Raw genomic sequence first — 25,768 nt, 5'->3', positions numbered from 1 at the left:
CGGTTGCTATTAATGGTCTATTAATAATCATGACTCTCGTTGCACAGGGCGCCTCCAGTTTTTTCGGCTGTTTTTAAGAGCTACCATTCCCGATGTGCGAACAGTAGCAATCCCGACCACCAGTCTCTATCACGCCTCCTGACCCTCACAAAATATGCCAGCACAGAAACTATAGGACTGCGACTTCGAACTCATAGCTTCGTCGACGTCACTTACCTAGAAGCTCTAGGTGTAGCTCCGAAGACTTTCTAACGGATGTTTTTGTCGCGCTACACCAGAGAAACACCTTGAAACGTTAGGGAGTGACTGTAGCATTAAGGGTCTATGCCCACGAATGCAATACATTTTGCAGCATTACGCATCATGAACTCCTATGCAATACATTTTTAACAGCTCAATCATATTACAATATTATACAAATTACTGACCTAACACAGCGGTTACCTAACATCAATGGAATGCCGAATATGAAACTCTTGTCTGTTCACAGATAATAAATTCTGCTTATTATCAATTTTAGTTTCTCACCAAAATATTTACATACAACCAATCATGAGAATTAACCAGACAGAATATCGATTTGCTGACGAATGCATACATATTTACATATCTGCATAGCATGCATACAAATCTACATGCATGCAGACTATGCATACAAATCTACATATATGCATAGCGTGCATACAAATCTACATGCATGCAGACTATGCATACAAATCTACAGGTAAGCATACCATGTTTACAAATCTACATGTATGATAAGTGTTAATACAAATGTACATATTTTTAGTATTAAGGTAATTATGAATGTGTAGGTTAAGAATGTATCTATAAAAGAGAAAGAATTTGTTTAATAAATAAGATTGATGTTCAGACATTCAAACCACAAACATTTCGTTTTATAAATTTAAATATTTCATGGCGATCCTGCCAGCCTGGTCTTCAATTAGCTGAAAATTTGCTCATTAAGCAAAATTCGTTAGATCTTGCTGAACAGATATCCTGCCAAGTTTTTAATCAAATATTAAATATATTAGTCAAAATTTAATGGGCACACATTAGTGTCAAAGAGGACTAACAAAAAGTCCTAGCAATATAATTTTTACACTAATCAAGAGCAGTGGCGAATACTAGATGAAGAATACTGGCGAATATTTTACTTGGACAAGGAGCATGAACGGATATTACGTTTTTTAAAAAACATTTCAACCAAACTGGCGACACACAAATTTGGATACAATTGGATGCGCATAGAAGAAGTGGAATAATATTTCAACTCGACTGACGGTATACAACTTTGCACTACGATTTAAACTGACATCATGATTGGCGAAAAGCGGCATATCATAAGTATATTTAGAAACAAATTGGGCGGCCTTTATGGACGCTAAACTATGAGCAAGAAAAAAAGTTGTTGCTTAGGATTTTTTTTTAAAAAATAGGACTTATAATTAATCAAAAAAAATAGGAGGAATATATATATGTAGAATTTTGAACAATTTTTTTTTAATTCAACCAAAAAAAAAAAGAAAAAGCTCAGCTATCTCCTTTAGTATGCAAGAAATAAAAACTGAGGAAGATTTTCATAAAATCTTTAAAAAGTGCGAAACACCATTAAGGAATTTATAAAAATCTCAGAAGAAGTTAAAAAACATAAAACAGCTAAACAAGGTCCAACACCGATTACAATAGATGAGTATCGGCGACGAAACAAACTTTACAAGAAGGAAGAAATTCCTATAATACCTTCCCCGACAATAAAAAGAAGAAGAAAACGGGGAGGTAAACAATTTAAAAAAAAGAAGGAAATAGTTAAAATTTTAAATTATTAAATATTACAACCAATAAGGAAGATAGAATAAAATTATAAGAAAAAATTAGAGAATTAAGAAATAAAAAATAAATAAAAATATTCTCAGTACAAATGAACGTAAACATTTTCTCAGTAAATTGGAATGATTAGCTCGTCCTTATAAAAACCCTTCAAATTTAGAATTTTTTTTCCTCACTCATGCTTCCCCAAGATAGAAATGAACAAATGGGAACAAATCTTTGAAGCATTATCCGAAGAGAAAATTAAGGCAGAAAAAGCATACAAGTGCATAAATAAAAACATCACGATAAAGCCAGAAACTATAGTGAAACACTTAAACACGATCGTAGAAGCCCTAAATAATATAGGACAGGTAATCAATAGGGTAAATAATATACTCACTAAAGAACACCAAGCAGAAGCATGCCAATTCTTTTCCCACGTACGAGGCAAATTGGTATCCTCTTTAGCTAGATACAACACAGAAATAACTATACCAACTACAGTAGAAGAAAAACTCCAAATTAACTTTAACTCGGTTCTAATTGAATTGTCCCAAATTCGCACCCCATCACCAGCATTGAGTCACCTTCGTCAATAGAAGAAAAAAACCACTAGAAATCCCACTCATAAATATCACAATGCAACAAACCGTAGTAGAATTCATCAAAACCGCCTCATCAGTGCTGCCAGAGTTTGACGGCAAGCCTGAAAATTTGCATAGTTTCTTAGATGCCCTCGATATCCTCGACCAAATCAAGGATAATCATGAAGCCATAGCTATAACCATGATAAAGACTAAGCTAAAAGGCATGGCAAGAAATTTCATAAGTAATGAGAATACAATCGCACAAATAAAACTAAAATTAAAAACTGCAATCAAAGGCGAATCAGTAGAAGTTTTGACAGCAAAACTTCTGAATATCCAACAGCGTAGCAAAACTGCAAATCAATACACTGAAGAGATAGAAAAGATAACTAGGTCATTGGAGGGAGCCTATATCTCGGACGGACTAAAACAGAGTTGGCAACAAGATATGCTACCCAAGCAGCAGTCAAAGCTATGTGCAAGAACTGCTCCAATGATAAAGTGAAAATGATTATGCAAGCGGGAACGTTCACAACAATGAACGACGCAGTTTCAAAATTCACAAACAGCTGCACGGAAATCACAGGCAGCTCGAACACAATTTTTAATATACGGCAACAAAATCAATATCGAAGTAATTTCCGTGGAGGTTACCGAAGTAACAACTATGGGAATTACCGAGGCAGAAGATTTAGACCACAGCCGAGATATAATAATAATTCGATAACAAATAATAATGCCCAAAGAGGAGCACAAACCCAAAATGACAACAGACAGTACAATCAGACGCGTAACGTGCGAAATTGTACCCAGCAGGAAAACCAAGAAACTCCACTTCAAAATCAGTAGATAGGAAAATATGTGTACTAAATTTACACTTAAATAGTTATATATCTACAAAAACATCATTAAATAACTCAATTTCAAATTTTCTAGTAGACACAGGAGCAGATATCTCCATAATTAAAAAGAATCAAGTACTTAATCATACAAAAATAAATACAGAACAAATAGCAGACCTAAAGGGCATTGGTCAGGGTATAACCAGTACATTAGGCACAATTAAAGCTGATTTAAAAGGCGATGACCTTCTAATTTATCATAAATTTCACGTCGTATAAGACGACTTTCCAATACCGTGCGATGGAATAATAGGTTTGGACTTTATAAAGAAATATAATTGTATTCTAGATTATGGCAAAACAGAGGATAAACTAATCCTGAGACCATATAAGACTTTCACCACACAATCACAATGTACCTAACAAATTACCTGTCTGCTAACACAATTACGATCCCTGCTAGATCTGAAGTCATTAGAGAAGTAACAGTAAACACTGATAATAAAACCATCTTCATACCCCATCAACAATTATCTGAAGGCATTTTCATAGCGAACACAATCACAAATAAAGAACAAACTTTTGTCAGAATTATAAACACCACACATAAAAACACAACTATTCAAAATTACAAAATACATACTGAAAATTTAGATGACTACAATTTAATTAAAACAAACATACACAATAAACAGAGTAATAACACAGAAAAATTAAAAAGATTAACTAAAAATTTCCCGAAATTTGTCAATTTACAACTAACCTCATTATGCACAGAATTCATAGACATATTTGCACTGGAAACAGAACCAATTTCCTCTAATAATTTTTATAAGCAAAAATTACACATGAAAGATGACACACCAGTATACATACAAAACTATAGATTGCCCGAGACACAAAAAGGGGAAATGAGCAAACAGGTTAATAAATTGATCGAAGATGACATTATAGAACCCTCAATATCAGAGTATAACAGCCCAATTTTACTGGTACCTAAAATATCACTAAAAAAAAGATGGAGACTTGTAGTTGACTACAGACAAGTAAACAAAAAACTAGCAGCGTATAAATTCCCACTTCCAAGAATTGACGATATTTTAGACCAACTTGGAAGAGCAAAATATTTTTCATGCCTTGACCTTATGTCAGGTTTCCACCAAATAGAATAACACCAAGATTCTAGAGATATAACCTCGTTCACAGCAGAAAATGGTACATAGAGATTTAAAAGACTACCCTATGGATTAAAAGTAGCACCAAACTCATTCCAAAGAATGATGACACTGGCATTTGCAGGCCTCAAACCATCACAAGCATTTCTATATATGGATGATTTAGTTGTACTAGGGTGTTCAGAAAAACACATGCTGAAAAACTTAAGAGATCGAAGCGAAGAGGTAACTTATTTAGGACATAAATGCACAAGCGAGGGAATACTACCCGACCCAAGCAAATTTGAAACAGTTCAAAATTACCCAACACCAAAAACAGCAGATGAAGTTAAAAGATTCGTAGCGTTCTGCAATTATTACAGAAGATTTGTATCGAATTTCGCAGAATGCTCGAGAAAATTAACTAGGCTTTGCAAAAAGAACGTTTCCTTCGACTGGACAGAAAAATGTCAAAAAGCTTTTGTCTATTTAAAGGAAGCATTAATCAGCACAAAACTTTTTCAATACCCCGACTTCAATAAAGAATTCTGCATAACAACAGACGTTAGTGGGTATGCTTGCGGAGCAGTCCTTAGCCAAGAACATGACGGCAAACAGTTACCAATTGCTTACGCTTCTAGATCCTTCACAAAAGGCGAAACAAATAAAGCTACAATAGAAAAAGAACTAGCAGCAATCCATTGGGCCATAACCTTCTTCAGACCATACGTTTATGGCAGAAAATTCAAAATTAAAACCGACCATCGCCCCTTAACATACCTTTTCTCGATGAAAAGCCCTTCATCTAAGTTAACACGAATAAGACTTGATTTAGAGGAGTATGATTTCGAAGTGGAGTACATTGCTGGAAAAGAAAATCACATCGCGCACGCATTGTCTCGCATTAACATAACAAATTTAAAAGAAATGTCAGTGGAAGCATGCAAAATAATGAAAGTCACAACTAGATCAACGGCTAAAAATATAAAAAATAATGCTAAAATTCAAGAAAGTCACACTGAGAACCCCAAAATATATGAAGCGCTAAATAAATTTGAAGTAAAAAGACATGTCAGGCTCGTTTTCAATCCCCCGAAATTATATTTCAAAAAGGGAAAGAAAATTTGTAGCACTATAAATACAATCAACCTAATTGTAGATGATAAAATTGACTTAGGACAATTCTTTATCAGGCTCGAAAAAGAAGCCGCCAATTTAGGACTTGAAAAGATACAGTTGTCCTTAGGGGACAAATTGTTTAAAAGTAATTATACTCGAGTAGGCAAATTTATTGAATTAGGAAATAGGGTTCTCAAAAAATTAACAATTGCACTAACCCCAGAGGTTGTGTACGTGACTAGTCCCGGGAAAATTAGAGAAATTCTGCAGAAATATCATGACGATCCTATTAGTGGTAGCCACCCAGGAATAAATCGCATGATAAAGAAAATCAAACAAAGCTATGGCTGGAAAAATATGCGAGGTGACATAAAGAAATACGTAAATAACTGCATCCACTGTAAGAAGAATAAAACAAATAAGCATATAAAAGAGCCAATGACAATAACGGAGACACCTCCGAGGGCTTTCGATATAGTACAGATCGATACGGTCGGACCATTAAAAATAAATAAATAGATGTAAGGCGCGATAACCTCCGAAGAGATCTAAGGCCGAGCTTCTTTTCCAATTTGCGTCGTGCTCCTCTTGATTTTCCCTACAAATTAGCCGGACGGGACCTACATGATTTTATGCCGACTCCGAACGGCATCTGCAAGGCAGATGAGTTTTCACTGAGAGCTTTTCATGGCAGAAATACACCCGGAGCGCTTGCCAAACACTGCCGAGGGGCGACCCCGCTTAGAAAAATTGTCTTCTAATTGAAAGCCCTTATTTCTAAAATTTTTGATGTTGCTTTGCCCGGGGTTTGAACCCAGGGCATCCGGTGTGGTAGGCGGAGCACGCTACCATCACACCACGGTGGCCGCCATTGCCAAGGTCAATAAACGGAAACGAATACGCAATTACGATTATATGCGACCTCACAAAATACTTGGTAACAATCCCAGTCCCGAGAAAACATGCGATAACAGTTGCTAATGCTATATTCGAGCATTTCATTTTGATTTATGGTCCCATGAAAACAATCCTAACAGATATGGGAACCGAATACAAAAATAAATTATTCGAAGAGCTGTGCAAATTGCTAAAAGTTGAGCACAAAAACTCAACACCATACCATCATCAACCTTTGGGCACTGTAGAACGTAGTCATAGAACGTTTAATGAATATGTACGTTCATACATATCCAGTGACAAAGATGATTGGGATGAATACCTAATATATTTCTCGTACTGCTACAACACGACCCCATCGAGCGTACACAGATATTGCGCTTACGAGCTTATATTTGCGAAAAATCTCCCGATGTACGAATTCTTTAACGATAATAAAATAAGTCCAGTATATTATCGCGAGGCATATGATAAGGAAATTAAATATAGACTTCGAATAGCACAACAAAGAGCTGGAAAATTAGTGAAAGAAGCTAAAGAAAAACAAAAAGTCACTTACGACAAAAGTAGCACCAGTAAGGAAATAAAATTAGGAGATTTAGTATTAGTAAGAGAAGAAGCTAGCCATAAGCTAGATAATAAATACAAAGGAAGTTATAAAGTAAAAAGTATAGACAAAAATAATAATTATACGTTAATACCTAATAGTATAGGAAATAGAGATAGTACAAACAAAACAAAAGAAATAATAGTCCATAAGAATAGACTTAAACCCATTTAAAATATCTTTTGTTAATTTAAAACAAATAATCATTCCAATTTACCCGATTAATTAATAAAAGCTTCTGAAAACAAGCGGATTTTAGATGGGTCGACACATTTAGAATCCGGCAATAAAACAAATAAAATAAGTAAAATTTAAAAATTTCTATATCTAAAAATTTAAAATTTTGAAAAAAAGGGACTTGTACAAAAACAAAAGAAAAAAAATATATGTAAGATGGAAATAATAAAAGTATGAAGGTCAGCAAATCAGAAATTAAATCCAAAAACGCTTTCAATACAATATTAAGTTACAGTAAAATATAAAAATCATCTAAATGCAAACAAAGGGTCTTATACAATTGTTCACAAAACAATTATATAATCCTCTTTATCTAAGGCGGATGGTGTAGCATTAAGCGTCTATGCCCACCAATGCAATACATTTTGCGGCATTACGCATCATGAACTCCTATGCAATACATTTTTAACAGCTCAATCATATTACAATAATATACAAATTATTGACCTAACACAGCGGTTACCTAACATCAATGGATTTTAGTTTCTCACCAAAATATTTACATACAACCAATCATGAGAATTAACCAGACAGAATATCGATTTGCTGACGAATGCATACATATTTACATATCTGCATAGCATGCATACAAATCTACATGCATGCAGACTATGCATACAAATCTACATATATGCATAGCGTGCATACAAATCTACATGCATGCAGACTATGCATACAAATCTAAAGGTAAGCATACCATGCTTACAAATCTACATGTATGTATACCGTGTATACAAATTTACATGTATGATTGGTGTTAATACAAATGTACATATTTTTAGTATTAAGGTAATTATGAATGTGTAGGTTAAGAATGTATCTATAAAAGAGAAAGAATTTGTTTAATAAATAAGATTGATGTTCATACATTCAAGCCACAAACATTTCGTTTTATAAATTTAAATATTTCATGACTATTCGACGAAGGATGCGGCCCTCGCAATCATAAGCAGTCTAAGTGGATATCATTGCGTAACTCATGGGTGAAAATCATATAATCTTCGGCGCATCTACATAATTAAAATTTTACAAGGACCCTGGATAAAAATTTTTAAAATGTAGACCAAAGTTTGCAGACGTTTGTGTTCACAACATTGATTTCAATAGCTTTCGTTAAATCAAAACGATATTTTAGAATGAGAGTCGACCGATTTTAAGTTGAGAAAGATGTTAACTGATGTTTTCCGGCCTATGATATAAGAGCTAATTATTGATGACCGCGTAGCTTCAGTTTTCAGACTAGTTCGACTGTCCACTACATTAGGGTAGTGCGGTCACCGTGTGTGCGGTCATTAGTTTGACTGTCTTGGTAAAGCTTTTGATTCACTACTTTGAGTGTTCTTGCGAAGAACAAAGCCACATCTGGTAAATATACGTGCTTACGTATTCACATTTGTAAAGGTGTAGGTAATATTCAAACTTGATTGATAGGCTATAATCAATGTGATTCACTCCAAGGGACTAGTTTTAGATAGGGCCGCCAACTTTGGGAAATGTTAAACCGGGAGACTAGGGTGTTGAAGGATGAAGTTTGAAAATCAAAATTAACATTTCAGACGCTATTATATAGTTTTGCAAATAAACAACAGATGTTTTAATGCAAGCCAAAGTGATTTTTCAAACCCTTCTCATACGTACATATATCCCTAACTTAAGTATGAGGTAAGAATCATTTCAAAGGAGTGTTTATGCCCCTAGAAAAGGAAATGGAGACCAAAACTATATTCGCGCAAAACACTTTTACCCACAGTTTTTTTGTGGGTACAAAAAAATCTTCAAAATTATAACAACCACAAGAAAATTTTCAATTTTGTTTCCAAATATCTCCGGAAATAAATAAAATTATATATTTCTGCTTTCGGATTCATGATCCTGGGCGCGCCTTTTGACATCTCTCCCGATATTTTTGGACGAGTTTTAGCAGTTGTGAGCTAAAGTAAAGAACTACCGGATTTTGCATCACTGATTTCGCTTATTCTTTCAGCCAGTCGCAATATAAAATTTAAAAAAAATCGGCACCTTTTTTGGGTAACTTGCTTTTTTTTAGCAACTTCAGGACAATTTGAAAACATGTTCGCCTTGGGTCATTTTATTTGAATTCATTGTTGAAAAAAAATATGCATAAATTATATAAAAAATATGCATAATAAATTTATAATATAACTTTTCTTTTAGTGTTTTGTTTTAATAACTTGGTGAATTGGGTGATGCAAAGTCCGTGTTAAGCTGACATCGAAAACGCCTGTTTTTTAAATAACTTTTGAACAGTTAGAAAGAGTTAAATTTCGCAATTAGATTCTTATAACTGACAGTGATGCGCATCCGTTGATACCACTTTCGACCATATCTGAACAATAAATGGCCTAAACAGTCTTAAACGAGTAGCAAATAGAAGAAACGACGTTCTGCACAATAAACGGAGACGCCCCACACGTATGGTAGGAAGCTGTCACAGTTCGCCAGATATCACAATCGTGAGCGCGGAACTCCTAAACTGCGTCAACTGGCAGCCGATGGTAACATCGGCACCCGACCACCTGCCTATACTTATTTCGCTCGAGCGTACCGCCGACTTCATCGTCAACAAAAAACGCACTTTCATAAACTTTAAAAAAGGAAAGTGGGAACAATATAAATCTTTTACGGACAACCGCTTTGCTGCCCCCCTATTCTGACTGATGCCCGCCAAGGGGAGCGTGCCTTCCGTAAGGTCATTGAATCCGCCTCGGCACGTTTCATTCCCGCCGGGAGAATTCCCGAAATCCGGCCTCACTTCCCGGCGGAGGCCGCAAACGTAGCGAGAGAACGTGACCTTATAAGACAGCTTGATCCAGGCGACCCCCAAATAAGGGATATAAACCAACGCATCAGATTGCTTATGGGCGAACACAAGCGTGCGAAATGGGAGGAGCACCTAAGAGGTTGTAACCTCTCTACCGGCGTGGGTAAACTTTGGTCCACCGTAAAGTCCCTATCGAATCCGACTAAGCACAAGGACAAAGCTTCCATCGCCTTTGGCGACAAAGTGCTGTCGGATGCGAAAAAATGCGCGAGCGCTTTCTGCCGACAATATATAATGCATCCTACGGTCGACAAAGATAGACGGAGAGCCAATAGACACGCACATAAACACAAATTCAGCGCGTCACCAATCACCATCACCGCTAAAGAGGTTGAGGATGCCATTGGTCGCGCTAAACCATCCAAAGCAGTGGGCCCAGACGGCATAGCCATGCCGATGCTTAAAAGCCTAGGGAAAGAGGGTTTCAAATATTTACCGCATGTCTTCAATCTGTCTCTTTCCACCTTTGTCATACCCGAGAAATGGAAAATGGCCGAGGTGGTCCCGCTACTTAAGCCTGGGAAACCAGCTAACATAGGAGAGTCGGATCGCCCGATATCTCTCCTATCGCCAGTAGCAAAGACGCTTGAAGCCATTTTGCTCCCTTATTTCCAAGCAAATTTGCAGCTAGCCGCTCACAGCATGGCTTCAGAAAACTCCATAGCACTACCACCGCGCTAAATGCCATTAGCACCCAGATAAATTGCGGTTTAAATCAATACCCCCACCACAGAACAGTACTCGTAGCGCTAGACCTATCAAAAGCTTTTGATACGGTCAACCATGGCTCGTTACTACAAGACCTGGAAGGGTCTACCCTTCCCCCATGTCTTAAAAGGTGGACCGCAAATTATCTGGGTGGTCGGCAGGCATCGGTGCAATTTAGAAACGAAACATTAAAACCAAGGAGAATTAAACAAGGGGTGCCGCAGGGTGGTGTCCTATCCACACTTTTGTTTAATTTCTACATATCTAAGCTACCTTCACCACCGGAAGGAGTCACAATCGTTTCCTACGCCGATGACTGCACAATAATGGCCACAGGCCCAGGCCCAAAGATCGATGAGCTATGAAATAAAATAAACGGCTACCTCCCTGATCTCTCCAGTTTTTTCGCCTCGCGAAACCTGGCATTATCACCGACTAAATCTTCTGCGACCTTATTTACAACATGGACGTCCCAAATGTCGACCATTTTGAACATCCACGTCGATGTCACCACGCTACCGACTGTCCTACACCCCAAAATCTTGGGTGTGACGTTTGATCAGGATCTACATTTTGGTAGGCACGCAGCCGCAATTGTTCCGATAATTCAGAGCCGTAACAAAATCCTCAAATCCCTCGCTGGCAGTACCTGGGGAAAAGATAAAGAAACGCTTATGACTACATACAAAGCAATTAGCCAGCCGATTACGTGCTACGCGTCACCCATATGGTCGCCAAGCCTAAAAATTACCCACTGGAAGAAGCTACAGGCCTGCCAAAATACTGCTCTCAGAATTGCCACGGGCTGTCTTCTTATGTCCCCAGAACACCATCTGCATAATGAGGCGAGAATACTCCCCAACAGGGAGAGAAATGAGATGCTGACCAAACAGTTCCTGCTGAATACCCAGAAACCTGAGCATCCCAACAGACATCTGATTGATGAACCAGCACCGCCTAGGGGTTTAAGGAGTCATCTCCGTAAGCATTTTGAGGAAATACGGCACCTGAGAACCCAGCCGTATGAAGCGAAAAAACACAAGCAGGTCCTTGGTGAACTCCATATACAGGCGTAGGACCTTTATGCCGGGAATTGCCCGGTGAATCCAGTACTTAGAGAAAAGTATCCAAATCTCGCGGAAGAGGAACGCATACTCCCCAGAGAAACGCGTGTCACTCTTGCTCAACTTCGTTCTGGATACTGTAACAGGTTCAACTCTTACCTATCCAGAATCAACCCCGACATACAAAATGTATGCCCCGCTTGCAATGTGTCCCCACATGACACAAACCATCTCTTTAATTGTAATGTGGAACCAACGCCTCTAACACCCCTTTCCTTATGGTCCACCCCTGTTGAAACGGCAAGTTTCCTTGGACTCCCGTTAGAGGATATTGATGACAATTTGTGATCGGTCGCGGCTGTTAGGTGGGGCGAAGCATTGCTACAACAACAACAACAGTAGCAAATATAGTAACGCGCCGGACGCCGCCGCCGCCGCGCCGATATTTTTGATATTCGGCGGCGGCATACGAAAAACGACAAAAATCGGCGGCGGCGGCGGCGGCGGCGTTTATCAGCGGCGTATATCTCTAATACATATGTATATGTACTTGTAAATAAACCTACTAATCACTTAGCAGGTAGCTAGTATTTGTGTTTTACTAACTCATTATTGTAGTACAATAGGCAATGAATACAAATAAAAAAACAATTTCTATTTTTTTAGTTATTTTTAAAATGTATTTACATACATTATTGAAAATAAAATGGGAATGCACACTTCAAAACCGTAGTAAGAAAATATGTGTATGTGTGTTTAGATACTACATGTAACAATATAAAAAACTTTTCTATTCGAAAATAGAATTTAATAATTTCTAATAATATATGATTTAATAATTTATAATAAATTATAAATTATAATACTTATTTTTGTAAAATTAAGATTTTACAAGTTATTTTTATATTATTCTAAGTAGAAAATGAGCAAGGTTTATTGAACGTATTCGGTCTAATATAGTTATAAACAAACTTATACAATATCAGTTTTACAAAAATTTCCTTTTATTGTTCCTTCTGCCACTGGAATCATGCAGTTGTATGTCAACGTCCTTTTCACTGCTACTGCCTTTTTAAATCTAGCTTCAAGGTTCTTTTCTTCTTTGTAGTATTCCTCGTTTTCCACATATTTAAATGAAATATTAGGGTTAACCGCTATTGCCCAATCAAATAATTATTTTGGCGTTTTAATTGGATTATTCGCTCTCTGTAGACTTGCTCTGGCAGCCAATCTTTTCAAGGTCCCACCTAAACCATCGCATGCATTTTTGCAATGTGAAGTTGGAAAAGAGTGCCACTCCGCACTCAAATCGAAATCTTTTTGATGGAGGGTAAGATTAACAAAATTATTTTTGTTTTTATACTGTGCATTTGCCCCATCAGAAAAATATGTAATTTTTGAAATATTTTCAAAGGTATTTTTAACATATTCCACTAGGTATTTTTGAAATAAATGCATGGCAATTGTGTTGTGATGTAAACAGTCCGAAATGACAACAAAGCTTTTCATACGAATTTCGCCGCTTACATGCCTGTAATAAATGGCAAATGGATGAATTGTTGCCTGATTGTTATTCCAATGAATTCCTTGAGCAGCATTTTGCACGACAAATGCATAGTTTTCGGAAAAATCACAGAGAACTATGCATTCATATTCTGGTATAGATTCTTTTTTGCTGCTTATAAACTTGTTTTGGCTTTTAACTATGTATGAATGCAACACTGATTTTTTTAAACCGGACTCTAATTTTTGTAAATCTTCATCAACTGGGGATACCATTACTTGCAAAGTGGTTCTATCGACGTTCACCCATTGTCTGTAAGTTATTTCCTCAATGAAGCTATCCTCCAAAATTGTTCTTATTTCATCGATCAAATTTTTTGCCCAGGATACTGGGCACATTTCCGAAATAACAATTTGTTGATGCATTAAGACATAACATACGTTTTAAACAGTCTTGATAGCTTTTAATTGGATGCACAGACTCAGCAGTTAGATGTTTGATGTTAGGTCCTTCGACTTATAATTTGACGTTCTCATGTATAGTGCAAACACATACTGAATGAGTACCACTTAAACCTGCTAGAACACAATGTTTTGGCCTCAAAGTTGCAAATTTTGAAAAACTACACTTAATCGTGGGGTGATTTTCCTTAAACATTTGATGAAGTTCGCGTAAGTTTATCAACAGTAGCCTCTTTTGCACGTGAATGCGTTCGTTATTAATTTTTATGGAGACAAAATGTTTTTTCCCGGTCATCACACGACTATTTTCATCGAGTTCATAAAATTGTGGTATTAAAGTCTTTCTAATGACGGATGACTCTTGGGATTTGCTTCTTCCAGAATTCCTTTTTCTTCAGCACTTTTCTTAACAACAGTTATCAAATGAACTGTAGCAGAGAAATGATGTTGAATTTTCCGATGAGGAAATTCTTTGCAAATAGTTAAAATTCTAAGTGGTTTTGTTCGATCACTGGTGGTAGCGAATGCGTCTTTAAGAGTTTGTAATATTTCGTTTCCATCATTTTCATCGAAGCAAACGTTGTCGTCACTGGGTATGCCAAACATTTTTCCTGAAATTGCTTCAGAAACATTCTGCATTTTTTTCAGTTTGAACCTTTTTTTTTGTGAATTGACGAAACTCAATTAATTTCTAAGCCTATGTTTGTTAAACTAGTTGCCTCGAACATTGCTTCTCTGTCTTTCTCCAATTAATATCATCTGATTCTTTCATCTGGAAAAAGGAATAAATGTGTGATAGGGACCTAATATTTGACGAAGTTAATAATATTGAAGTTAAAATATGGAAAACCATATACGACATGAGGGCAGCTGCCAATGTCTTACATATGAGTTCCATAAATAGATATATTATTTCTAAATTTGTATATTCAATTATTATATGTGCAAGTATATACAAACCTCATTATCTTTGTTGATTTTAGATAGCTTAAGTCGGCATTTGTTGCAAATTCGTTGTTCCATGGCTTTTTTTTGTTACAGGAATATCCAGTGTCAAAAACACCACTATTTTTTCTTACTTTTATCAGAGTCCCGTAGTTTTTGGTGTTTGGGTGCGGGTAAAAATCAAATGGATTAAAACATTTAACTTTTGGCATCTTCCTAATAATATTTATTTAAAGATCGCAATAATAAAACAAGAACTTTTTGAATTAAGGAAATGAACGATGTTTCTACATTGAAATAAAATTTAGTTCTGTTTTCTATTTACAATCTTACATCTACTTATACTAATTCTGACATAAATAATAATTTCGTAAAACTAGCTACCTGCTAAGTGATTAGTAGGATTATTTACAAGTACATATTTCCCACTCAGCATTTAGATGATTAAATTTTCAATTTCCCTACATATAAATACAATTTGATTACTCTTTCTGACTAAATAATGAGTTATCATACAACTGAACAAAAGAAATAATCAAATATGAATACTTTTGATGATCAAAAACTGAAAAGCATTTTTCGATCACTTTTTGGAATCAATTTTGAAGTCCTTTGATGATAAAATTTTAATATTTCATAAAAACCAACAAAAAAATAATCAAATATGCTTACCTTTGATGATCAAAAACTGAATATAGTTTTTCAATCACATTTTGGAATCATATTTGAATCAAAGGTGTTTACTTTAAGTGATCAAAAATTTATAATAATTTTTAATTCACCTTTCTGAATCTTTTCTGACTATATTTGTTGACTGAATAATGAGTTTTATACTTGTTAAAATTTTACTTTTTATTGAAAATCTTATTTTTTCACATACACACATTTTTTCAATCATGAAGTTCAGAAAAAATATTTATATAAAATTTTTATTATTAAGACATTCTTCAAGACAATGCAATGCAAATGCTGCTCGTGCCCGAAGATTTCCCCAACCATTTCTCCACATTCGGCTTCCCAGAAAATACATAATAGTTGGACAATATAAAAGTTGTGAGCTATTTGACCAGGTAAGTGAAACTCTCTTGAGATATGTACCTGGATATGTCTTCAACATCCCGTACCGTATCATGTTTTAAGATGTTGACGATCATAGCCGATGCTGGATGTTGTAGTCGCAGGTGTATATCGATCAAGTTTGTTTGCGAGTGACCTGTGGTTGAAATAGCTCACTTCCGCATGCTTTCTTCCCCTGATTATATAAAAGTATTATGTAGTATCTTATTTTGAATGAGATATGAAGAATAAATGCATCATAATCGCATTCAAAAATGAATCAAAAATCTCAACCAAAACGATTGAAATATGTTCACGAATATGATCAGAAAATGACTGTGAAAAGCAGTCAAATATTACTCTAAAACAATTACAGCTCAATTTTACAATGATATCAAATCTGAATAAAAAGCATTTCGAAATATGAATCATAAATGATTATTCAAGAATAATCATATTTATGGTACATTTTTCTCCCGACGTTATGTAAATTTTCGAACAGAAAATGCTTTTAAATTTGAACGTTTTTAATCATCTTGGGGTATGATATTTAAATATTTTTTGATCAAAATTTTCAAAAAATGCTGGCTGGGATGTATGTATGGTATTGTTAAGTTGACCATGCATGCATACACAGGCAGGCGTTGGCTGTATACAATTGTAGCACGTAACTGCACTTACAAGTAATCAATTTGCTCGAGGCCAGGTCAGAAATGAGTTAATATCTTTTGAACCACAAAATTGTCCAACATAAAATAAAAAGGGTTTGTTAGATAAAAGTGTATCGCATATTATATATATTTTTTCGAAAATATTCGTGGGGAAAACAGTATGTAATAATTATTTAAAAAATTAATTTTTTATTCATTATTTTGATTTTTTATAATTAAATATTTTTTTAACGCAGTTATAAAGTAAATATTATTACCTTCAAAAAAAAAAAAAATAAGATACGACGAATCTGACTACATGCAGATCTCTGAAAAAAATTTTTTTCGAGGAAATCCTGATATATGTGTTGACTTAAATTGCGGAAAGATTCCAACAAATAAATTTGGTGTCTTTAAAGTGAAATCTTTTTTCTACAATCCTATGCATGTAAGCAGAGCTGGGTAAACTCAATTCCATTACATTACCCATTACATTCCTCAGTAATTGGAAAAAGTAATCAATTCCTTTCCTCCACGGCAAAGGAATTGATTATATTTCAATTCCTCAAAAAAAAAATACCAAAAGTAATTTCGTTTTTTGAGGCTCAAGTACAAAAATTTTTTGCTTGTAATTGAAAAAAAAAATACTTTGCTCAAATGTAATTTCTGCCCCAGTACTTTCGAAAGGAATTGCAAATGTAATTGAAAATTTTCCAATTACATTACAAGGAATTGAAAAAGTACTTTCGAATTTCCCATTCCATTCCTCAAAGGAATTGCGAAAGTAATTGAAAAACTATAGGAACTTACGCGGGTTGATGTGGGTGACTTTTCGGGTCACACTTTTCATTATTTCATCAGATTTTTCTTTTGAGTGGTAACTGGCAAGGGATCTCCTCTCCTTCCTCCGCTATCAAAGGGTAGTGGCTATAGGTAAGCAGCATACTTTTTAATTCTCTTTGATTCATTCAGCTGGCATAACGTAAATACCAATAATGTTCCGGAAAACTTTTTTCTCGTATTCTTGATCTTTTGATCCATCAATAGTTGCCTCTTCTGAACCATATTGTAATAAATAATATTAAAGCAGACAATGACAAATCGTCCGTATAAACGTATAAAACCTCAGAAGCATTTGAGGTGAAGTGTAGCTAAGGTATAGCGGCACCAGGTGCTACTAAATTTCTCAATGCCAAATGCTTCTTAATATTTAAAAGTTTGCGTAGAAATGATGCATCGCTTCGCCTCCTTGTTTGAAAAGTTTAGTGGTCAGATGTTCTTCTGTGCCTCATTGATTTTAAGTCGGGATATTTGCATTTCCATCTCCTCACAGTACGATGTTGTCCTCGCTTTTGGCAATAAGGCGTTACGCAAAATTTGTGAGTTTTTAAGTAATGGTATCCCCATTATTCCAGGAGCTGAAACTGTTATTCCTTTTATAATATAAGTCCTTGCAAAACTATTAATTTTGGACTTTAAACATATTTGGATGAAGAAAAAATTATTTTTGGGGTTTTTATTTTTTGAGTCCGATAGAACTAGTTAAACTCGGACTTTTAAAAATAAAAGTCCCGATATAAAAGTTAAATCAAGACTTTTATTTTTTAAGGCCGAAATAAAAGTCCCGCTTGATAACGAAGAAACGACTTATCCGAATTAAAAAAATTTGGTACCAGTCGATTATCCTGGATTCCTAAAATTTAAAACCTTATGGACTTTTGAAAATTTCTGTTAATAATACTAGAAATTTATCATAAACAAACTAGATCGAAAATCTGGTAGTATAAATGGTGAACTTGCAGTGGATTTTTGCAATAAATTTCGTTCCAATACAACTATTAGAGTGAAAATTGGTAAACCGCATTCTGCTATGATAGGAAAGTTTTCCAAAAAAAGAAATGGTCATAATCGGCCAGTAGCCACGCTTCTTTCTGTATATAGAAATTTCCGCACAGAACATGCAATATTTGAGTATCTAAAGAAGCCACGTTATTTTGAATTCATTGCTAAGTACGTGAATATGTCGGAGTTATTTCGGGACTATTGCGGGATCATTTGGGGATCCTTCCGGTATCATTCCTGGATGACCTTCGGGATCCCGTCAGAGTCATTTCGGGACTTTTTCGGGATCATTTGGGGATCCTTCCGGCATAATTTCTGGATAGTTTTCGGGATCCGTCCGGGATTCCGTGAGGATTATTTCGGGACTTTTTCGGGAGTATTCTGGGATCATTTATGGATGGTTTTCTGGATCGCGTCGGATTTATTTCGTTATCATTTGGGGACTCTTCCGGTATAATTTCTGGAAAAAATCTTATTTGGAAAGTAGTTGTTGCCACGCCCATTGTCCAAAAAAATTATGTGTATCAACTAAATGCAATGTCAGTAATTTACGTGCCAAATTTAAATAACGTGGCTTCTATAGATACTCAAATATTGCATGTTCTGTGCGGAAATTTCTATATACAGAAAGAGGCGTGGCTACTGACCGATTATGACCATTTCTTTTTTTGGAAAGCTTTCCTATCATAGCAGAATGCGGTTTACCAATTTTCACTCTAATAGTTGTATTGGAACGAAATTTATTGCAAAAATCCATACGAGATCTTCGATCTAGTTTTTTTTTTTATTTAAAATACGTTTTCCTTTGTTGCTACATATTTCACAAATGCAATATAGAAAACAGGTTTCCGGCACAGATGTAAAATGTGTTCCAATAAAAAACAATTTGTGTTGATGAAATTGTAAATTTTTCGCATGAATTACCTGGCTTTATATGGGAAAGGGTTTGGAAGTATGCTTCTAATATCCCTCACTAAGGTGTCGTTTGTGTGAGGGCTTAGCCGAACACCATAGCGGCGACTATGAGGCGCAGCGGTTTAGGACTGGCATCTACGCCGTTTCACTTCATAGGAGGTTTAGGTTAGGATATCTCGAAAACCATAGCTGATAGAGCAATTCTAAACCTTCAGAGCATCATAAACCTTCGAAAATATACAGTCTGGTATCTGGGTCTGAATGTTGGTTAAATTTTGTCGGCCAGTGTAATTTATCTATCGCCTTTGGCGATACAACTCTTGTGACTCGAAGAGATGCGTGAGCGGTTTTTGCCGGTATTTTTTAGTGCCCGGAATTTTTAATTCCCCGGATGAGGTGAACATAGACACAAACACGACGTGTGACCCGTTACCATCACCGCACAGAGGTTGAAGAAGCCATGAAAAGAGCCAAACCTTCTAATTCAATAGGTCCAAATGGAGTAGTCATGCCAATGCTAAAACATCTTGGCACTGAGGAAGAAAGCTATCTGACGCACGTTTTCGAGCCTGGGAAACCGGCTAACGAAGGTGAGTTATAACGACCGGTATTACTCTGTTCGCCAGTAGCGAAGGCATTAGAAACCTTCCTGCTCCGTTTAGTGCGAATCTTCGCCTAGCCACTCATCAGCATGGCTTCCGCAAAATATATAGCACTACCAGCACTGTCAAAAGCTTTTGACACAGTCAACCACGGTACTATACTCCAAGATATAGAAGATTCACCCTTTCCCCTTTGTATAAAAACATAAACTGCAAATTATCCGAACCTAGCCGGCCAAATCCACGGTCACTGTTTTGCGACGTGGAATATTGGACGTTGACGTCGATGGTGTTGCGTTACCGATTGTCAGCCATTAAAATATCTTAGGAGCAACATTCGGTCACACTCTCACCTTCAAGAAGTATGCCATCGAAGTTGTATCTAAAGTACAAATCCGCAACAAAATCCTCAAGTCGCTTGCCAGTAGCACTTGGGGAAAAGATGAAGAAGCATTGCTAGCCACGTACAAAGCAATTGACCGGCCATTCAACAGAAAATCTAAACTACGATGATACAATCTTACCATAACCCTCCTCATATATGGCGAGAAGAAATGAATTGCAAGTCACTGAAGGCAGTGCTTGTGTTTTAAAAACATTTTCTTATGGTCCAAAAAGTTACAATGGCCTCATAAGATCACCACTTGAATCGCAAAAATATTTTTTACACTAAGAATTCTTCAATTACTTTTGCAATTCCTTTGAGGAATGGGAAATTCGAAAGTACCTTTTCCATTCCTTGTAATGTAATTGGAAAATTTTCAATTACATTTCCAATTCCTTTCCAAAGTACTTGGGCAGAAGTTACATTTGAACAAAGTATTTTTTTCTCAATTACAAACAAAAATTTTTTTGTACTTGAGCCTCAAAAAACCAAATTACTTTTGGTATTTTTTTTGAGGAATTGAAATGTAATCAATTCCTTTGTTGTGGAGGAAAGGAATTGATTACTTTCCTCAAGTACATGTAATGGGGAATCGACGGGTACTGATTACCTGAAGTAATCATTACTACCCAGCTCTGCATGTAAGGATGTATTATAAGGGTGGTCCTTATTTGTATGGAGAAAATTTTATCATCAGATTTCCAAAGTTCCAACCCTTAAATCGATAGTAATATCGCTGAAGATATCACACAAACAATTTTATCCCGATTGGAGATGGTTTAGGCGTGTCGCAGGGGCGTAAAAGTTGAAATTGCTCTATGGAGACTCAAAAAATAAAAGTGATTTTTCTTTTTATCTAATACTCGAAATCCGTAGCCCTATGGTAGAAAATATCAGACGCAAATTCTGGTCCCGATTGGAAACGCCTAAGGGGTGTCGCAGGGGGTTGAAGTTCAGACTACCCTATGGAGACTCGAAAAATAAAAGAGAAAGAGAAAAGAGAGGATTGGTCTATATATAGTAACTTATGGGTTTTTTGTCAATATTATAAGCAAATTAATTGCATAAAATAAATTACGTTTTCAAGTGATCAAGAACTGAAGTTGATATTTCGTTTCAATATGGTATCGCACTATGGTCCGAGATATCACATACAAAATTTGGTTATGATTGGAAAAGCCTAAGGCGTGTCGCAGGGGGGTAAAAGTTCAGACTACCCTATGGAGACTCGCAAAATAAAAGTGATTTTTCTTTTTATCTAATACCCGAAATAGATAGCATTATGGTCCGAGATATCACATACAAAATTTGGTTATGATTGGAAAAGCCTAAGGCGTGTCGCAGGGGGGAAAAGTTCAGACTATCCTATGGAGACTCGAAAAATAAGTGATTTTTCTTTTTATCTAATACCCGAAATAGATAGCACTATGGTGGGTCCCCAGCGGGTTAGGGGATCAGAATATACCCGCGGTAGGTATGCCTGTCGTAAGAGACGACTAAAATACCAGATTCAAGGGGCTGGGTAGCGCAACCCTTCAGGTTGCCAGCGCAATATATAGCTTCTCCAAACCCAATTGTCAACCTCACCTATCCGCGTCGAATCCTGTTTCACTAACAGAAGAGGCTCTGGCGACCCCAAGCTCCTCATGGAACTTGGGGGTGGAGAGGGAGGGCATGGCCTGAAGGTTTAATGTGGCCACATAAATCGTTCCCGAGATGGTCGGGCCAGCACCTTAATGGTGCTGTGGTACCGGAGCGTACCGGATCTGTATCCGGCAAAGGACCATCACATCGATAACACTCCCCAAGGCCTTCGGGGAGCAACCTTATCGCTACAACAACAACAACAACATAGCACTATGGTCGGAGATATCGGATATTGGAAAAGCCTATGGCGTGTCGCAGGGGGGGTAAAGTTCAGACTACCCTATGGAAACTCGCAAAATAAAAGATAAAGAGAAAAGAGGGGAATGGTCTATGTAATAACCCGCTAATGAAACAAACTATTTAGTTATTAATTTGTACTTTTATTTCTTCTGCTTCGCACGCGGCACTCTTTACATACAGAAATCAACTGAACTCAAATGTCATTGTTTCTCTCAGCAGCATCAGTGTCAGTGTTGTTCAATTCGGGTTGCCACATCCCTCCTTTGTTCACCAGCTTGATTTTCAACCCTTGGTCTGGAGATGGAGTTATTTTACCATCGGCGATATCCACGGGCTGTGGCCAATCACCGGTTCGATGACATCTTGGTTTAGAGCTTCCTCAAGCTTAGCTAATACTTTTTCTTCTAGGGCTACTGGGATTCGCCTCATGGGTTGCAGTAACGGTTTCACTTCTGGATTAATCGATAATTTAATTAGTACGCCTTTCCATTTTGGGAAGGGCTTTAAGGGCTCAATGTGGTTTACGTTGGACCCGAGTCGTAAAACGTTCAATTTAATCGCGGTTTAACGACCAAGCAATGACTGTTTCCCATTTTTAATAACGAAAAATAAGGCAATAATTTCGGGATTATTCCTCACAGATATGGGAGCCTCAAAAACGCATATTACCTTAAGTAATTGGTCAGACGCATAGCTTCTAAATTGATTATGTGAATTTGGTCGAACATTGAAAACAGTAGCCTTTTCTTATTGTAGATATAACCAGTCGACTTGACTTATCAGGTTAAACCGGGATCCAGAGTCGATTATTAGGGAAATCGCGTAGCCCCCAAACTTGGCTTGTATTGTCTCTTCTTCGTCATCGCTCAGTATTTTGAAACAATTACTTTCAGGTTTAGCAATCTCGGCATCAGAACCATCATCGCTGACCAAACGAACATTGTTATATCGGCGTTTGGAATCAATATTCTTAGATTGAAGAGATTTTCGTTTTAGATTCGTCCTACATTTTTGTGCGAAATGACCTACACGCTCACATTTATTACATTTCTTCGATTTGGCGGGGCACGAAGAGCTGTTATCAATATGGCCCTTTCTACCGCATCTACCACATTCACTACCTTGAGAAGACGGAGCCCGTGACTGATACTGAGTTGATTGCGTTTGAATCAGATCTCATTGATTCTGATTGTTTATTTATTTGTCCATAAACCTGATACGCCCCGATGACTTCATCTAAAGTAAGTTCCTTTTCCAGAAGCTTCTTTTTAAGCTCTAACGATGCCCATGTGTCAATAATCTTGTCTTTGAGACAGATTTCGTCTATTTCCCCTTTTGTAGACCCGAAAGAACATTTATTCATTTGCTGACGCAACCTCAATACAAACTTTAAAAATGTCTCACCCTCGGTGGGAAAAATAGTTCTGAATAAATGTCTCTCAAAAGTTGAGTTCTGCTTAGGGGAGTAATATGCATTGAGTTTATCAACTAAAACTTTATAGACGTCGTTCTTTGTTTCCTCATCATATTCTTCAATAGCGCCCGGCAAAGAGTAAGCTACGGTTTGTAGTTGCGTGCCGGCTAAATGTAAGAGCTTGTTCTTCTTTTGCCGTACTGACTTGATATTTTCAGATTCTCCATAAATTTCAAACGCGCGGAGCCATTTCTCCCATTCAATACGCAATAATGACTTTTCAATTGTTTCGCAAAAAGACGGCCTTATAGTGTGCTCTGTCATTCATTATGTATGTGCAGCCTGGAAATTTTTAGGTGCCTAAATAATAAAAGAAATAACTTTACTTTAGGCCGATAGAACAAAAGCAAGAAATGACTTTATTTTTCTCTAATTCGGCCACTGGCTGCCAAATATTGATCATGTGATCAATACATACATCATATACATACATATGTATATCACAAACGGGTATACCTATGTGTTTATTTATCAACACATCAACGCTTTTGACCTTTGTCAAATAATTAAATTCCGTACACAATTTGTGTCCGCATTTTTAATGCATTATAAATTTTCATTTCGGCTTGTATTAAATACACAGCCCCTGACATTTGTCAGATAATTCTTCTCCAGCTCGCACTCTGTACGCAGCTTCTGACCTTTGTCAGATAATTCTTTCCAGCTACCACTGTGTGCGTAGCTTCTGACCCTTGTCAGATAATTCCAATTTACTCTCAATTTTGTTTTCTTGTCCTTTGACACATTATACCTTTCGTTATTTTGTTTTTTTTTTTTCTTTTTATAGTTGATTCAGGAACGAAAACTGTTCACAACACGAAGGTAGTGTAAAACGGACAGAACGCACCTGTCTCGTTGAACAAGCAAGCCAATGCATGCACGCAAAATAGTTAAACCAAAGCTTTTCTTTCTTATTATTTTGTTTTTTTTTCACAAACACTTAGTTAAATTATAATCCGTATTTTGCTTTTCCATGGTTTTTCACTCGTCGCCAGTGTAACAACCCGCTAATGAAACAAACTATTTAATTATTAATTTGTACATTTATTTCTGCTGCTTCGCACGCGGCACTCTTTACATACAGAAATCAACTGAACTCAAATGTCATTGTTTCCCTCAGCAGCATCAGTGTCAGTGTTGTTCAATTCGGGTTGCGACAGTCTATATATAGTACACCTTATGGGTTTTTTGTCAATATTATAAGCAAATTAATTGCATAAAATAAATAACGTTTTCAAGTGATCAAGAACTGAAGTTGATATTTCGTTTCAATATGGTATCGCGACAAAAAATTAAGATGTATTTAGTGGGTCTCATCGAAAAACAAATTACGGGTGCCAAGTTGCTTTCTAATGGGCACGTTTTACGGGTTTTTTTCTTTTTATCTAACACCCGAAATAGATATCACTATGGTCGGAGATATCACATACAAAATTTGGTTATGATTGGAAAAGCCTAAGGCGTGTCGCAGGGGGGTAAATATTCAGATTACCCTATGGAGACTCGCAAAATAAAAGTAATTTTTCTTTTTATCTAATACCCGAAATAGATAGCAATGTGGTCCGAGATATCACATTCAAAATTTGGTTATGATGACTACCCTATGGAGACTCGAAAAATAAAAGTGATTTTTCTTTTTATCTAATACCGAAATAGATAGCACTATGGTCCGAGATATCACATACAAAATTTGGTTATGATTGGAAAAGCCTTAGGCGTGTCGCAGGGGGTAAAAGTTGAGACTACCCTATGGAGACTCGCAAAATAAATGAGAGGAATGGTCTATAAATAGTAACTTATGGGTTTTTTGTCAATATTATAAGCAAATTAATTGCATAAAATAAATTACGTTTTCAAGTGATCAAGAACTGAAGTTGATATTTCGTTTCAATATGGTATCGCGACAAAAAATTAAGATGTATTTAGTGGGCCTCATCGAAAACCAAATTGCGGGTGCCAAGTTGCCTTCTAATGGGCAAAAATAAAAATAAAATTAAGTGTTCGCGAAAGTGCATATCTTGTGATAAAAGAGACGGAAGTGTTTTGGCAAAAAGCACGCATCCCCCTCAAGCCTAAACATCATAGTGTTGCGAAGTTAGAAGCGTTATATATGAGATGGTGTTCGCTTTTTAAAAGCAGTAAACGCCATTCTGCACACCAAAAACCGAAAGAGTA

At 36.4% G+C, this 25,768-nt stretch overlaps 1 protein-coding gene across 1 annotated transcript in view; it reads right to left on the bottom strand.

Moving 5' to 3' along the window:
* Nucleotides 1-25,768, bottom strand: part of Kdm5 (Lysine demethylase 5) — a 624,217-nt gene that overhangs the window by 313,761 nt on the left and 284,688 nt on the right. The window lies entirely within an intron of this gene.

The sequence above is a fragment of the Eurosta solidaginis genome, chromosome 2 (assembly GCF_040869045.1).
Source record: "Eurosta solidaginis isolate ZX-2024a chromosome 2, ASM4086904v1, whole genome shotgun sequence".
In the NCBI taxonomy this organism is placed as follows: Eukaryota; Metazoa; Arthropoda; class Insecta; order Diptera; family Tephritidae; genus Eurosta; species Eurosta solidaginis.
Note: the sequence above shows the minus strand (reverse complement) of the source record. Positions and strands in the feature narration are given on the sequence as shown.